The sequence below is a fragment of the Petromyzon marinus genome, chromosome 52 (assembly GCF_048934315.1).
Source record: "Petromyzon marinus isolate PM22_M1 ecotype Great Lakes invasive population chromosome 52, UKy_Petmar_22M1.pri1.0, whole genome shotgun sequence".
NCBI classification, from domain to species: Eukaryota; Metazoa; Chordata; class Hyperoartia; order Petromyzontiformes; family Petromyzontidae; genus Petromyzon; species Petromyzon marinus.
The window spans coordinates 6,547,473-6,562,434 of record NC_133718.1 but is presented as its reverse complement, the minus strand read 5'-3'; the positions used below and the strand labels follow the sequence as shown (position 1 = coordinate 6,562,434).

At 48.6% G+C, this 14,962-nt stretch overlaps 1 long non-coding RNA gene across 1 annotated transcript; it reads left to right on the top strand.

Annotated features, from left to right (window-relative positions):
• Positions 1 to 501: 501 nt before the first annotated feature.
• On the top strand, positions 502 to 14,522 carry LOC142931313 (uncharacterized). The gene is made up of 2 exons (XR_012947315.1): positions 502 to 3,293; positions 3,766 to 14,522. It is a non-coding gene; the product is annotated as an uncharacterized LOC142931313 (long non-coding RNA).
• Positions 14,523 to 14,962: the final 440 nt, after the last annotated feature.

The window sequence follows — 14,962 nt, the reverse complement described above, 5'->3', positions numbered from 1 at the left end:
GCGATTTAGGGTGAACCATGAACTTCGTGGTTATGCGTTGGGTCTTCTGTATTTGTGTCTCAGTACTTGTTCCATTATAATTCTGCAGTAGAATATATCTGTGTTTGATCAGGTAAAATGTTCATCCCAGCGACTGCTTGCTCACCCCACTGCTGGTGGAAAGGTCTACACTCGAAGGAGTTCTAGAGAGAGACCTTCCAGATGATATTTGGCCTACTCTTCTCGGCTGGCCGCACGTCTTGGAAGAGGTGGTAATACCCCCAATTCACCCCACCACACGCGACCAGCCAATCGACTCAACGTGTTACCCATTTGTACGACTGGGTGAACAGGGTTGTCAGGGAGCTAAGAAGCCTGCACCATTGTTCCAACTGCTCTGCCGAGAGATTGAACCGGTGATCTGTGATCTGTGAATTGGAGGCTGAATGTGCGAACAAATTATACCACGGCAGCTTCCCAATGTACCTGGAGTCTTAATAGACCCAGTGTGAAATATTTGTAAAAGCAAGTTTTGTTAGCTAGGTAAAATTATAATGATTATATATTTTTTTAAAAAATATTAAACGTATTGTATTACTGCCAAACGTGTTAAGACTTTAGAATGCAGTGTTATGTGATATCCATGTTGCTAATCGGTTGTTGGAACTTATAATGGTTGTTTTTTGGCAATGACACCAACACATAATGATCTCCTTATAGGGTCTTTACCATCAACTTTATGGCAGGCGTTGGTAATTACATGTAGGGGTATTAATTAGATTGTATCTGGAATTGAACCACCAATTCTATGGTACGTGGATCGGTGCTAAGTTCTGCAATCTCTAGGCTATTGAATGGCATTCATACAAACTTGGCTCCTACCACAGAAATGTTAAATTTCCATTGTGAACATAAATGCACTTATTGATCAATTGCAATTGAATGTTGATGGTGAGGAAAGTTTCCCATGAGTACATCTTACCGGTTATAATCTATGCATCAGACATATGAACAGTGGAAAAGCAAATAAATCAAAACCTGAAAAGAGAAAAAAATGCCTGGATAGGTTCATTGCCATAGTTAGAATGACAGACAGAAAGCCAAACGTATGGATCAGGGAACAAACGCAAATCAGAGGCATCGTATTATTGGTTCTTTCGGTAAAGTCACGTAGAAGGGAAACAATAAAATAATACAAATATAAAACAATAAAATTATCACGACGTTTCGACTGCAACACAAGCAGTCATTATTCAGGTTTTATATTTTTATTATTTTATTGTTTCCCTTCTACGCGACTTTACCGAAAGAACCAAGAATATGAATCCCTGCAGTCACGAAAGCTTTAAATCAAAATTCAGAGGCATCATGTTAACTGATGTGGTTTGTATCCAGTGTGTGGTCACGTGGTTTATATCCAGCGTGTGTTAGCATGGTCAATGCTTGACTCATAACCGGAAAAAGTTGTGAGTTAAATGCCCAGTAAATCGGAGGGAATTTAAAGGGAAAGGAGGGGGGGGTCACAGGCCACCCCCCCCCCTTCTCAACTCTTATTGTTGAGAGGCATGAGACTCAGTGAGGATTTGCTGAGTAAACAAGCATTTTAACAGCAACAACAACGTTGCTGAAATTATTAATACACGTTGTTCTCACGCACGCCCACACTGACTTGTCTACTGCCGCGGTATTGTCATTTGAATTGGCGGGCTCCGAGTGATGACACACGCCGTTCTGCAATCGCTGGAGGGAGCTGTGCACACAAAATGTAAAAACGAGTCTCCACATATAATCGGTGAGTTCTCGGCAAACGGTCGAGTGGATGGGGGGAATGGGCGCCAGGACAGATGATACGCCACACAGCTCAGCAGGAGATCTTTGTTCCGTTATCGTGATGAGTGAGCACGCTGCCCTACCGGTCTATTCGACCGCCGAGGTTCGATTCCTGGTCACGTTGCAACAGCATCACAAGTGGCCAGTTGCTATCTGAAAACTACTGGACATGTGTGCAGAAAGAGCTTCACAGCGAATCGGATTCATCCGGTATAAATACATATTCTGATTCTCACAATTGTTTCCAGTTTGTTTAACTTCGGCTTTCGCGGAGTCTTCGAGTAACCATCGTCACCATCATCCCTCGGTGCTGGATAAAATAGGTACCATCTGTTGAGAACGCATCCCCTGGTGCTGGGGAAATAATGGTAGTTGTTTTGTGGATATATACAAAGTCCACGTCATATTCATGTGGAATTTCCACATCTGGCTCAGGGTATTTGAACAGAGGCACTTTATTTTAAAATTTTAAATCCGGGCGTGGAGTGGTGGCGCAGTGCTTAGGGCGATTAGCCTGGCTTCCTGAGTTAAACTTGCATTCACGGCTATCATCAGCGGCGAGTGATATTTTAAGTGATCATGGAATCCCCCTAAACTCCACCACCACCCCCTTCACCAACCCACACTGGTCAGTGTGGTGAAGTATGGAGGTTGTTTGACCATACTTCAACACACCGACCAGTGTGGTGAAGTATGGTCAAACAACCTCCACGACCCACACGGCATTGGGAAACCCTTCATCCAGCAGTGGATCAATAAAGTTTAAAATAAACAGACCCTTTAAATACATTTCCCACTCTCTCGTCGCGGTAAACCTGGCCGGGTGGCTCAGTGGTAGGGTGCGAGTTCAAATCCTGCTTGGGGCGGTAGGTGGGTAGGTGCTGACTCAGCCGATCTCTCCGTGCAGGGGTCGATAAAATAGTGTACCACTTTGTGAGCAAGTCAATCGTTTGCTGTCCTTCTCGCACAGACTCGCCCGCCCTCCTCCCCAACTCCCCAACGTTTCTAAATTGTGGAATTTCCACCGCGTTCACTGGCCCCCGGCCTGAGCCATACACGGGAGAGGCGAGCACGCACAGACTATTGGACTCGATGTTACAATTTGAGCAAGGGGAAGCACCACGTTGCAGGTGAAGTCCCCCGCCCCGCCTCCCTGCTTGTCGCATGCTCACGACAGGGAACATTGCGAGCAAGTGGTGCGATATTCTCTCGGTGTTTCCCCACTCCCTCCTACCCGACACCGCCGCCCCGTCCGCTGGTTTCACAACGCTGACTCATCGATCAGCTGAGGACCAGGAAGCGAAACCTGGGCTGAGTGCAGTCAGAAAAACAACACGTAATCATCATCATCATCGCCACCACCATCATCATCACCGCCGCCGACTGCAACGTCAACAGCAGCAACAACAACAACCACCGATGTTTCGTCTGTCTATTACTGCTGTTGGCAACATTTAAGGGAACCTTACTTCAACGAAAACCTGGTGAGCTTGCTGGAGGTCAGTCAACTTGTCCAACTGATTCAGCCTGGGGGATTGGGGGGGGGGGTCAGCTGCACCTCACGCACACTTGGGGGACCGTCCATAAATGACGTCACGCGATTTTGGACTATTTTTGACCCCCACCCCACCTCGTCACACGGCGTCACAAAAAGTCAGACCCCCCCCCCTCAAATATGACGTCACAAAGCTCTACCCCCCCCCCCCCAAAAAAATATATATAAAACATGCTTCAAATCGCTTTAAACTATTGTCATTGTAGTGCGAATTTAATGTGGCGCTGCACTCTGATGTTGTAGGTGAAAACATTTATTAAAAAGTCAATTTAATTAAATAGAACGACGTGTTGTCTATATTTATTTAAAGTTGCGCATTTTGATGTGACGTCACATTTCTCAAACCCCCCTCCCCCCGTGTCACACATCGTCTCAAATGTCTGACCCCCCCCCCTCCCTAGGTGCGTGACGTCATTTATGGACGGCCCCTTGAGCTTGTCCCGCGTGAGCCGAGCGCATGTTCACGCGCAGCCCTCTGCCTGGTCAGCCAGCTGTTCGGGCAAGTCAGCCTGAACACCAACATGCAACCCAATTAAGTGCTGTGTTTGAGCAATAAAGGACTTAACGACATTGCGATTATATTCCCAATACGTGTGGACCGGTGTGGAAGAGTAGGCCAACGTGTGCCTCTCAGACGGGCTCCCTCTCTACTTCCCACTTTGTGGCAAACCTTTCGCCAGCAGTGGTCAATGAGTAAGCAATTGCTGGGCACTATTCGCGTATGAATGTACAACCTTTGGTCTACTCTTCCACACGGTTCGGACGTATTGGAAGAGGTGTACTCTCATATTCTGTATAGGAGATGTAGCTGTGACGTTGTAATGTATGGGTGTGCTGCGACGGTACAGATGTGATAGGGTACAGTATGGATCTTACATTGCAGGCATGGTTTTATAGTTCGTGATAACAAAGACAAAGATCCCCCCTATAACCTGAACAGACTGATGGGGCAAGTGCTGTTAGCGAGCACCTTATTAAAGCCGGAACAAGCCGCCTTTGTCTCCCCAGTGGCGATCTTTTAACAGACCGCGCCAGCTACTCGATTGAGGCTGAGTCGACCTAGGGGAGGCCCAGGAACCGGTCCAGACAATCGTCACTGGGTGTTGGTGGCCGTGAGCGGGGCTCGAACTCGGTTAGCGGGGTTCGTAGCGCACTCATGCTGCGCACATACACGAGCACACACACACACATATATACACACACACATACACACATCTACATACACACATCTACATACACACACACATATACACTCTCACACAACAACAACAACAACCGCCATTCGCCACTAAGTGGCGGTGACGTCACCACGACGCTTGTACCAGGCCATGTGCACCTTGAGGCCACGTGAAGTGTCGAACGCCCGCTGGCAAGAGGTCACGGGGCAAACCCAAGTGCCACGGGTCGACTGACTAAGATGACAAAGATGACTGGCTGATGCACCACCATTGCCCCCTACTGTGCCAACCTGCTGTGCTTTAGCCACCCAGCGCTCCGCTCGTTGTTGTGAGCGTCGCTCCTCCGCCCTCCGTTGTTGTTGGAGGGCGACTGCCTCCAACTGCCCAAGAGCGTCCTTCACGAGCCTCCTCCACAGAGGCCGATCTTGACACCGCTGGTACCAGTCATCGGCAAGTCCACTCAGCTCCACGTCCTCCTGTACCACATCACTCCATCTCTTCTCTAACCCGTGCCACGCTCGTTTAGCCCCCTCGATCCGGCCGAACAAAAGCTGTTTCGACATGCGGTGGCTGGGCATGCGGGCTACATGACCCAGCCATCGCAGCCTTGCCCGCTGGAGGAGCTCACCAATGGGACCTTGCCCAGATCTTTCAAGGATATGTGAGCTCCTCACACAATCCAGCCTAGTTAAACCCAGGATGGATCGTAGGCAGGCTAGCCTAAATGTTTCTAACCGGCGAAGATGTTCCATTAGGGGGGTCCACGTTTCGTAAGCGTAGAAAAGGGAGGGAATGACCGTGACCGAGAAGACCTGAAGCTTAGTTGCGGTGCGACAGACCAGGTAACTTCCACACAGCGTTACGCAACCGATGAAAAGATATTGCCGCTCGACTGATTCGGAGTGAGACCTCTGCTGTTAAACTGGAGCCGGTCATAGGCACACTGCCCAGGTATGGGAAACTTTCCACTCTCTCCACAACTGCCCTATCACCGATTTGGAGTTGTGGGGGTGGAGTGTCCGATGGCACAAAATACCCAGGCAGGTGCTTAGTTTTGGTGGGGCTGATGGTAAGGCCCCATCTCTTAGTGGCACGCTCCAGTCTCAGTAGCAGCATCTCCAACCCCTCCTTTGAATGAGCAGCTATTACCAAATCATCGGCATACATAACGTGGTTGAGCAATAGGGAGCCATCCCTTGACCGCACCCGGGCATCGATCAGCCTCCCATTATATCTGTGCCAAATTAAGATTCCCTCGGTACAGCTATTGAAGGCTTCAGGGAATGGCTCTGACTCCCAGCCACGTAGTTTTACCCGGGCCCGCTCACCATCATGAAGGTCCTTAATGATCGTGAGCAGAGGGTCAGGGACTCCAAAAGCACGAAGAACAACCAAGAGCCCAGGCCAACTAATGGTATCATAGGCCTTAACCAGGTCAATAAAGCAGTGATGTAGGTCTTGCTGGAATTCCCTACACCTCTGCTGTAGCAGACGGACAGAAAATATGGCATTTGTGCAGGACCGCCCTTTCCTGAACCCGCATTGGGGCTCCGCAAGCCTCTCCTCAGCGTGCCTGGCAAGGCGATGTTGAATAATCCTTGCCAGGACCTTTCCCAGCACACTGAGGAGTGAGATGCCCCTGTAGTTGTTACAGTCTGAGCGGTCCCCCTTCTTAAAGAGGGGGATCACCAGGGCATCCTTCCAACCCTGCGGAACCCGTAAAGTGGTCCAGACTGTTATTATGATGTCATATAGGGCAGTCTGTGCACAAACGCCACCCTCCTTCAGCATTTCGCTTGGGAGATCATCTCTGCCCGGTGCCTTTCCTGGTCTCAGACTCCGGATCGCCTTCAGTACTTCCTCAACAGATGGCACCTCAGCCAGCCACTCACAGGGGGTGACTTCCTCCAATATTTGAGGCACACACATACACACATATACACATGCATATACACACATACACACATATACACACACATACACACACATATACACACACATACACACACACAAGACAAAGATAACCTTAACAGATTAATATAGGGGCGGTGGGGGAGGCCTTCATCCAGCAGTGGACAGATGATGGCTGATAATGACGAAGACGATTGTTTGCACATAGTCGCATCGACACCGCGTCGGCCTTACACACTCATTAAACAAACCCCAAACAACACCTGCGCGTTTAAACTGAAGTCATTTTAATTAACACGTTGTTGTTGTATCTTTCTGACCAGCCCCGACTGGACATCTGTAAAAAAAGAGCTTCATAGCTCATCGGATTTCCTCCAGGATATACAAAGATTCTGATTACTCAAAACGAAGTTGAAAGCGTGAAATGCTTAAGTTAACCGTCTGTGATTATTATCGTACGAAATAAAATGTAAGTTTCGAGGCGTGTCACTCTTGTTGGTAACTGTACTGTTGGGTGCTTAGCCCTAGAGAAAGCCGGTCACATTGGTCAAAGGGTTATTGTACACCACTTGGCGATAAAAATTATATATATAACTCACATGTTGGAAAGCATTCCAGAATCCGTGCGTGTGCATGACATTTTTTCTTTGGGTGGCTCGCATGAAGAAAATTTTAATATAACGAAAGGAAACCACACACTTTTATTCAGCACATCAAATTTGATAAATTCTGGGGTCAAAATAATTAATTTTGTACTTTTGAGTGCAAAGAAAAATGTGTGCTTTGAAAAACTATTTTTTAACCACGTCACGTTCTTTGTCCTTCCCACCAGGTAGCCAGACAGCGAGCAAAACTTTTTTTTAAATAGCATTAAAGTACTGTATGTTGAAAAGTGCACGTTAAAGTTGCCGTGATGCCACTCGCAAAGGAGGTGGCGGTTTGCTTACAGGTACGGACAGAGCACTCAGCGGGTGTCATCACGTATAAGCAGTCACTCACTCCACTTCTGGATGACAGCCTGTTCCCAGCGTGGACGTGGGCTCACAGAAGTACAGGACAACAATGGGCATTGCTGCAATTCCTTCCCTGATGCCCACCACGATGCCCCGCAGCCAAAAACACCTGTGCATTGTGGTTACAATTCGAAGTACGAATAGGGCTCAGTGCCTGCTTAGCTTCCAAGATCTGACGAGGTCGGATCCATTCCTGGCGTCATTGGAAAAAATATATATTTAAAATCGGCCACAAACTGATGGATTCACTTAATCAAATTTCCTTTCTGCGCTCGCAAATTGAAAGATCGCGATGAAAATATTCGCAGGTGCGATTCAACTCAGCCTATATCATCCCGACGGGGCAGCTACAACAGCAACAACAAAATGTGTACGTGCATCGAGGGTGGAATTTGGGTCACGGTACAGGCACCCAACGCGTAGGCCCTTGCCAAGTGGCAACAGCAGCAGCAGCAAGCCCTTTATCAAACACGCACCACGGCAAACATGAGGGTATGTGGGTGATTCCCCTCGTCGTTCAAAGCGTGAAACGGACAGCTTGCATTTTTATTTAATACCACCGCGGGAATTACCCAGATTCATTTCGGATATCTAGCCATCAATTTCCCATTTAATCAGCCGTCTTCCATCATGATAATCCTTGTCATCGTCGTCGACATCCCCCCGGGGTAAGATAATACAAGTAGCAGATTACCAGTGACTGTTTAGTTGTGCAAGAACTGGCCCCTGTCGTGGTAATGTGGAATGTTCACATATTGAGCACAAAGACGCATCGACTTGTGTTGTTGTTTGACGATACCATTTTAAGATTTCCCGTTTAATCCCGGAGATAATGCTGCACAATATTCTAAACAACCGTGCCACGTATTTATACTTGAAAGCCTCAATGAGTCTCAAGACCCTTTCAGCAGGGTCCTGCCACACACACCGATTGGCCACGTTCGGCCAATTGACACATCAATTCGCCTTGATGTGTGGTTATGAAATCCAGACAAATCGGGAAGCCCAAAACCCACCACGCGCTCCAACCGGTGAGGTGACGACACTGAAAGCTCCGCACAGATGGATTCGGTCCACTTTGCTGTGTGCTGTTCGGCGTGGGGTGCCGATAGCCCAGGTTACCGCTCAGCTTCCGAAATCTGGTCGCAGCTTCTTGGTCACAGGCAATAATTGGGCTTAGGCCGTTCATATAAACGAGCCCATTGTGGGTTTTTTTTAAATATTAGTACTTTCATTCCATCGCAGCCAAGAACGTGCATTTGTTTAAATAGTTTTAAATCCACTTTGACAAGAGGGGGGGGGGGACCAAAAGTCTCCGCGCAGTAATTTGAACACCACCACCCAACCACCAACAACCGCTGCTGAGCCAACTCACCCACCTCCAAAGACAAAGGCCCCCCGTGTAGCCTGAACAGACTGTTGGCGCAAGTTCTCTTTTCGAGTAGCACCTAGAAAGGCCGGCACGGCACACGAGTGGGTGGATGGCCGGCACCACGCCCGGCCGCCTTTGTTTACCTAGTGGCGATGTTTACACATCGCACCAGGTACTGTACTCATTTATGGCTGAGCCGACCTAGGTGATGCACAGGACCGGTTCATACAATCGTCACTGGAATTGGGGATGGCGGTGGCGGCCGTGAACGGGAATGGTAGCGCAGCGCTCGGCCAAGGCTTCGGTAACCAAAATAACAAGGATCATTTTTGTTCTTCCAAAGACAACAATATTACACAGAGAGCCGCAACGGGTGTGCGAAACGTCACGAAACAGCTCTTAAAAGAACCGCGACGCTAACCGCTGCGCCACCGCTCTCCCACCTCCTCATCCTCCTCCACCACCGCCCCTCCACAGCCTCAAGAAAACCGAGACAAACACATGACACGAGTGGGTGGGCGGGTGGTGGTGGTGAGGTTTTTGTGTGTTGTTGTGCTTCTTCTTGTTAAAGAGCTCCTCCCTCCCCTACCCTGGGTCGCTGTTGCCTGGCCGCACGAGGCGACCATTGGCTCAGCCGGCAACGCGCGGACGTGCTGCGCCACGTGGTTGGCTGGTCCCAGAGAGCCCTCTCGTCACTCCGCAAAGGGTTCGTCTCGCCCTTCGCGTCTCTCGCCATGGGAGGAAGTGTTGTTTTGATTTCTGACAGCTCTCTCAAGTTCGGGCCCTCACTCCCCTCCCTCCCCTCCCTCCCTCCGTCACCTCGAGGCGGAATTAATAATTAAATGAGCTCATCCCAACGCCGAGAGGCGGGGGGAGCGCACACGGTTCACGACGGCCGCGTTCTGAGTGTTGTTTTGCAGCCAGCAGCAGAGATTAGTAATTAAAAGCCCCTGAGGCTGGTAGTGTGTTTTTTGTTCTCTCTGTGTATTTCTTTCTCACTCACTACTTTCAAGGTGGGGGGGGGGTGGGTTCTTCGTGAAACATCTCGGGCAGCATTGCTAAGATTCGGTGTGGGGATGGGGGTTCAAGCTCTGGGGTTTCTGTTCTTCTCTGTCGTACGTGGTCAATCCACTGCTGGATGAAGGACTCACAAACTCACAACACCCCCACCCCCCCTCATGCCTTGTGGGTCGTGCGGATCATTTTGCCAGACTTCGTCAAACTGCTCAGTGTATATGCAGTCCCTTATGTGGGCCCACTGTTGGATGAGGGAGATCCCACACCGTTTGTGGCTGGTCGAGGTTATTTGCCCCACTACCTGCGCAACAACGTAGGCCAGCAGCCCATCCTTGGTGGTGCATCGACACGCAGGCCTCTCGGATTACTCCATGACCAAGGATCGTCCCGAGTGAGCAAAAGGGGATTGTTGTGCCTCGCGTCTCGCGGGCTTCACGATGGCCAAGTCCAGAGACACCGAGCCATCGTCTCTGAGACGGTCACAAATGTGCAATGACGACTTGGACGCACTTGTCGTCTTGAGATTGTTTCTTTATTCAGGAAACCATCTCAGGACAAGCTTCGCTGCGGAAATTAGAAGGCGTCCCGCTCCCACAATTCGTTTAATATAAAAAAAATGTTAATAAAAGCGCACAAATGACTCGATTGGGACGAGGCATAGCAGCAATCATCGCCCCAACACGAGTTTGCAGATTCATGGGCGATTGATTGCAGGTCAATGGTGCCGAGTTTGTTTGCGGTGTCTCGCTCTCGCTCGCTCTCCATCTCTCTCTCTACCCGGTGGTTGTGTTGATTTTTTTTCCTCCGGGTCCTCTGGTTTTTCTCTCCACAACTTGGCTGTTAAATTTCCACGTGATGATAAGCCGCCAACTTCGTCGATCTATCACTTGCTATCGCCAGGTGGCTATAACAGCTCCAGTGGGTCTTTAACCAAGGATTTTTTTTAAAAGACTTTCGTTTTGGTTTCTCTTGCGCCACCGCACAGAGGACAGCTGTCACCGGGAGTGCCCTTTCAGATGTGATTGATACTGGCAGTGTAAGTCGCCCATCGTTGCGTGCAAATAGCTCGCTCTCTCTCTCTCTTTGCCTGAGACGCCCCAGCGTCAAGGCTCGAGCGCTCCATGAAAAACAACCGCTCATCACATCATCACCATTATTATCCTATCATGTTTCGCCTGCCAAATCACGCGGCTGTGTCGATGCCTCGTGGCGTTGCGTGGTGCGTCAGCTGTGATCCAGTTGCGCTGGGAGCACATTGTGTCGTCCCATAACCACCTTGCCCCGCTCACTCCGTCACCCACTCCCTACTAGGGCTGAACGATTAATCGATTTCAAATCGAAATCGCAATTTGTAACAATGCGATTAGCAAAGGGCAAAGGCTGCGATTTTTTTCGATTTGAAAAGTCATGTTACTTTATTATTGGATTTGTTTTCTTTTGTATTATTATAACTTCATTTCACGTAACAATTGTTCTATGTTTGATTGTTCTATTTCAATTAAAAAAAAATTGAAATACACGTTGGAAGCAATTCATATCTTTTAAGTTATCATCCTTGCATTAGAATATATAGAGAAGTGCATATGTTTGATGGTATCACGTAGTAATGCTCCATCACGTGTTTTAAATCTATTACACAGTGCATGTTGAAAAAATGTCATCGCAAATCAAATAGCAATCGCAATATGTCAGGAAAATCGCAATAAGATATTTTCCATACTCTGGTTCTTTCGGTAAAGTCACAGAGGTAGAAATAAAATAAAATAAAACAAATCACGACGTTTCGATCGCAGGCACCTGATGAAGATTGCTTGTGTTGCGATCGAAACGTCGTGATTGATTTTATGTTATTTCTACCTACCACGTGACTTTCCCGAAAGAACCAAAGAGTATGGATTCCTGCAGTCACGAAAGCTTCAAATCGCAATTAGATATTTCCCCCCAAATCGTTCAGCCTTGCTCCCTACCCTCCAATCATCCCACTAGTCCCTGTTGCTCTGACTCCTCCCGCCCGCCCCCCCTGTCGCCATCGCAGCTACCCTCCTTCCTTGCCTCCCTCTTCCTTCCCTGCCTCCCTCTTCCCCCGCCCCGATTAGCTCTGGCACGCAGCAGAGCACGTGCGAATCAACACGTAGTGCACGCGCGCCAGCGCACAGAGACAAAGATCCCCCGTGTAGCTCTTAGCAGACTGTTGTGGCAAGTGCTGTTAGCGAGCGCCCTTGAAGACCGGCACCGTACGCGAGGGGGTGGGTGGCCCAGCAACCACGCCCGGCAGCCTTTGTCTCCCCAGTGGCGGTGTTTATACATCGCACCAGGTACTCATTTGAGGCTGAGTCGACCTAGGGGAGGCCCAGTGGTGATAATCGTCACCGGTGTTAGCCGTGAGCGGGAATCGAACACGCTCCTATCGTGTTGTTGTGTACTGTTTGTTGTAACGTTCTGATCCGCTCCTACTGGGCATCTGTGAAAAAGAGCTTTTTATTGCTCATCAGATTCCTGCAGTATTAATAAATATTCCGATTCTGTGTGTGTATGTGCGTGCCGTGGGGAGCGGTGAGCGCGCGGCGATCCCCGCTCACGCCCACCAACACCAGTGACGATTATCTGAACCGGTTCTGGGCCTCCCCTAGGTCGACTCAGCCTCGAACGCGTAGCTGGTGGGGTATGTGAACATCACCGCCACCGGGGAGACAAAGGCGGCCGGGCGTGGTTGCTGGGACACCCACCTCTTCGTGTGCCGTTCGGGCCTTAATAGGTGCTCGCTAACAGCACTTGCCCCAACAGTCTGTTAAGGCTACCATACCTGTCAACTCCTTCTCAGCGCCCTACCTTATTACAGACCAATTCAAACCTTATTGGTCCACCCCGTGCCCCCGTATAAATCTCAACGTTCATCCTACAATCGGCTGTACCCCGTATGGACCTGAAAACTCAATATCCCTGTACAAGAATACGGGGTAAACCGTATGGGTTGACAGCTAGGAGGCTATAGAGGCGAGCTTTGACTTTGTGTGGTAGACGTGTGCTCATCTCTGCCAGGAAGCGATGGAACTTTCTTGAATCCAAAGCATCGTAAAACGTTTCACTCGAGCCGCACACAGCTGAGTCAGCGAGGTGGCAAATGTGGCAACTGCCTTTGCCAACTAATTTCAATCTCTCCCATGAATGTTGTCCGCTAAACTGCCTCCTTATATTTTTTTGCTTAGAATGTTTTAAAAGTTACGGACAATTCGCCCGAGCAAACGTGTGTTCCAGCACATGCTATTTCGTTGAGTTAATCCGGTCGCAATATCTGGCTGTGAGACTCGCTGAGCTGAAAATATCATAATTGACGTTCTGGTCAGAGTTGACATTGGTGTTGCTTCCTTGTCGTCATCCTCCCCTTAATCATCGTTGTCAATAGCGTCGCAATCAATATACCTCATTATGATCACGAACATCCAATCATCATCAATAAACAACCATCATAAACACACCATCATTATCCCCAACAATAAATCATCATGATTATTAATAAGCCACCAGCACCACCATCAACATCATCAGATCATCATCATCATCATCCTCAATCCACCATGATCATCATCATCATCATCCCTCTGCGGTGTATAAAATAGGCATCAACTGACGAGACTGCGTCCCGTGGCACTGGGAGGTGAGTCAGCAGTGTCGACTCCTGCTGCTGCTGCTGCTGTTGTTGTGAGCGAACCGGTGCAATTCGCGCGCATGAGCAACATCACCCGGGACGGGTGAACTGATTCCACTCGATGTTGTGACTCCACCAGTCGCCCGGCGTTTGTCGAGCTGCATTTTGCTTTCAGTTGCCGAACGAACGCATTCTAAGGTCGCTCTCATTACGCAAGGCGAAGTGCTAGCCACAATTGCACCACGATACCTCGCCCGATCTCGTAAAGCATCGTCAGGCGAACTCCGATCACCCTCGCAGCAGCAGTAGCAGCGGCGGCGGCGGCTTTTGACTGCTGGCCATCGAACAAAGACGGCGGTTACCGTGTCGCGATTGCTTTCAGATGCCCTTCTGCGGCCGTCTGGAACGCTCTTCCCTTCCGATACGAGGAAGCAAACGGAGCTATGCACTGTTAAATCGTCTCGATTGAAAATTAATTTCTTGAGATCGGCTTTGTGTGTTTAGTTTGTTGTCCAACACCCCCCCCCCCTCCCCGCACCTCCGATTAACATGGTTGGCTACGTACGGTGCAAAAGAAGTTCAACATACGCACGTAGTCGGGGTGTGGTTCCCGTACTACAATGACCGTAGGGTGAGTGGGAGGTTTGTACCCTGTTCAGGAAATGAACTGCACAAAGTTTAAGTGTATGAAGGATGCTTTCACTGGTCTCCGCTGCATGAACAAAGGCCTGTATGTTATCGTTTTTATTAAACTTCAGCAGCAACAGATGGTTCCTAATGATCTAATCTGGATGCACTCCCTCCCGTTGGTGTGGTTTTTTTTTGGGGGGGGGGGGAGGGATCCAGAAGTCTCGTAAACTTGTTCCAGAAGTCAGCACGGCCAAGTGAGGTGATCGGTAATTCAATGAATAACTTCTTCTGAACTTTGTTTCACTTCTTTGGGAAATTTTCAGTGTGGTGTTTTTTTTTTGTTTTACACAAAGAATAAAAAAAACGTGCATATGCGTGGATGATTACGAAACGGTTGCCAACATGTGTTTTTTTCTCCCCTAAAAAGTTGTGACATTTTGTAGAGAACGCCAGTAGCTAGATGAAATAATTAAAAACGTAAAACAAGTAAGCAGTGCTTGGGCAAGATACTTCACATGAACAAGAAGATTTGAAAACTAATTTTTATTTTTTACCACGCAAGGCCCCACTGAGCTGTATAGCTCTTTTTCAGAAGCCACCTGGCCATTACAAATGACAGCTCAACGAAGTGGCGTGTGGGAATTTATAGCAGCAAATACAGTGAGGGAAAAAGGTATTTGATCCCCGCTGATTTTGTACGTTTGCCCACTGACTAAGAAATGATCAGTCTATAATTTTAATGGTAGGTTTATTTGAACAGTGAGAGACAATAACAACAACAAAATCCAGAAAAACGCATGTCAAAAATGTTATAAATTGATTTGCATTTTG